Source organism: Scedosporium apiospermum (genome assembly GCF_000732125.1).
Source record: "Scedosporium apiospermum strain IHEM 14462 chromosome Unknown SEQ_SAPIO_0121, whole genome shotgun sequence".
Lineage (NCBI taxonomy): Eukaryota > Fungi > Ascomycota > Sordariomycetes > Microascales > Microascaceae > Scedosporium > Scedosporium apiospermum.
The window spans coordinates 1,105,458-1,108,079 of NW_015971822.1; the positions used below are offsets into that span (position 1 = coordinate 1,105,458).

Here is a 2,622-nt window from a genome sequence, read left to right on the forward strand (position 1 = left end):
GATGGTAAGAGAGCAGAAAACCTTCGAATTTAGAAATTAAACAATATAGCCACTGTAAACAATCAAGGTTGCGGGAGAACTGTCCATGCACTGGGCAGTTCAGTCGGCTTGGGGGTTCATGGCCGTAACGTTGGGCGAACGGTTGGCCCAAGTAACGGGGCTACCTGGCATTTAGTCGCTGTGTAGACATGCAGACCTGAAACCCCCTCCAAAGCATGCGCAGATGCCTTGGTCCGGGCACGTCGGGCTGTTGGAGGTCATGATGTTGTGCTTCCGGGGGTGCAAACTGTGGTACCCTCCGCTCTTGTTGCCACATACCAAAGTTCCTAGCTCTTATCGAGCCGGAGACGGGACTTTACATGTGAGCAAGTCGGAAGGTTTGCAGAGTCAGGACATATTGCGACTCCCGAACTCTTACCCATCACCAAAGGGTGACGTATTCCATGTGGGAGGAGAGCGATGGGGCAGTGGTTAGGACTGTAGAAGACATGGGGAGGGGGTTAGACGGCCGAGATGGCCCCACGAAGACCAGTTTGACGTGCAGGATTAGTTGTTCCGTATACAGGCAGCTTCCAAGTCTATTATCTGGCTCCCGCTCTGATCGGTTCACTCTGGATGTGTCTATGTTTCGCCCTGTCTTCCAACGAAACAACGCCGAGCCTTTCCTTCAATGGCAAACTCGCTGACAACCAGGAGTGGAGATCGGTCTGACGCCCGACATCTCTCACCGGGTTCGTCGCCTTTATTCAGACGTCCGTCGTCTCGATAGAGGCTTTAAGGCGGGGAAATGAAGGACACGTTACTCCGGGCGCTGTGTGGGTGACCCACGATGAAGGAGCGAAGACCATACCTATTAGTTCTCGGCTCTTGAGAGGGTGAGTGGGGTCAGAAAGGAACTATGGATGTGAGGGGGAGTGCAGGCAAAGCTGTGAGGCAGTCGATGCCGAGCGGGTGTGGATGGGGGGTCTTGTGTTAGGGGTAGACTTGGCAGCGAGAAGTGGAAAATGGGTCGGTAAAGACTGAGATGGCCAGGCGAATGGATTCTAGAGAGAATATGCAATTCTGCCTCTGCGGACGTGTGAAATGGTCTATTTTTGGGACTCGGTGGTGAATGGAGAGTCGGGGTCTCCTCGGGCATCTTTGATTGCGTTACATCTGATGTTGTCTTCCACCTATGACTTGTTTGTCTCGTCCTTTTGCGGACCACGGCTAACGTTTCATTGACCAGTGCGTTGTTCTGTCATCTTGCTTTCCATCATTACCGCATTCGAGGGAGCGTAGGTGGGGTGCGTTCATGGTAGTCGAGGGATATGGGCATCTCGAACTCACTTGAAGACTCGTAAGCTTGAGGCCTAAGATGTCAGGGACCCTTCCAAGGCCACTAGGATTTGGGTGAGAAGACGGGTCGGTATTATTCAAGAAGAATCGGATCAGTACGTAGGGTCAGCATTGTGTCAATAGAGATCAGTTCGGACGTTGCGTGGCCGAAAACCACATCCCGTGTGTCAATTGATGGAGGAGAAAGTTGCTGATGGGTTGCATACGCTCATGACAAACCAACTTGATCAGGCGTGGAGGGCAATCCGTTGCGAGGCTCTAGACATCGTGAAGTGTTAGAACGAATGAAGGTCGGATGTGAGCAAAACGAGGTGTTTGATTGAATATCTAGTTCCTTGTTCTTTACGATTATATCACGCCTCTCCTTAGCGTATAACTTGGCATCAACTGGCCGAGATGCTTCTTCTTTCCGTGTCTTCGTCAACCGCCATGCTTCCATCCACCCTATTTAACACGCCCAATTCCGGCTCGACTTTCTTATTTGGTTGGGGAGCGATCGACATTTTTCAGTCCATCATCGACACTCGGTCTGAAAGGATTAGGAAATTCAGAAGCTCGAACAGGGCCTCGACGATTTTCTTCGGATCCTCCCAGAGTTCGGCGTAGGTCCAAGTCTGGAGCTCTGAGCTAAGGCCGTCAAGGAGGATGGCAACGACAAAGTGCTTGCAGTGATCGAATTCATCCCAGTCATCCTTATCAGGATAATCGTGTGAGTCGAGTGCCGGAGACCAAGTCGTCATATCGGCTATGACATCGTTGACTACGTCGGATTTGAGAGGTTCATCAAAGTCAACTAGTTCATCGGGGTCGTAGTAGCGATTTAGGAAGTCGCGACGAAATTCATCCCATGCTTGTTGAACAGAAATACTGTCGATCCAACCAGGAGAATACATGTTATCGTCAGGATTGATGATACCGAGCTGCTCAAGGATGAGGTGCGAATACGAGGCCATAGCGCCCCCTACGCCCCCGACCAAACAGCCCCACCGCAATGGTTTGGAGGCCATAAGATCGAGTGAGGCAGTAACCCAAGATAGCCGTACTTTGGAAATAGTTAGTTAGGATGCCTGGGATGTGTCTTGGTTTGGAAGTGGGTGGCCCTTTTTATAGTGGGAAGAGTAGAGAGCCGGATTCATCCTCATCAGGCAGGGCCCCCATGTGGCTGCCCTTGGACTTTCATGATCGGCCCAGAGTCTTCACAGGGAAGGTGGGTAGATGGGGAACATCACGAAGCCGAGGAAGCCGCATCCTCTGAATCAAGCCAGAATCTGGACGATTTCGGTA

General features: G+C 51.4%; 1 pseudogene; it reads right to left on the reverse strand.

The window, feature by feature from the left end:
- Positions 1-1,844: 1,844 nt before the first annotated feature.
- On the reverse strand, positions 1,845-2,345 carry SAPIO_CDS8369 (annotated as a pseudogene; the record flags this gene model as incomplete).
- Positions 2,346-2,622: the final 277 nt, after the last annotated feature.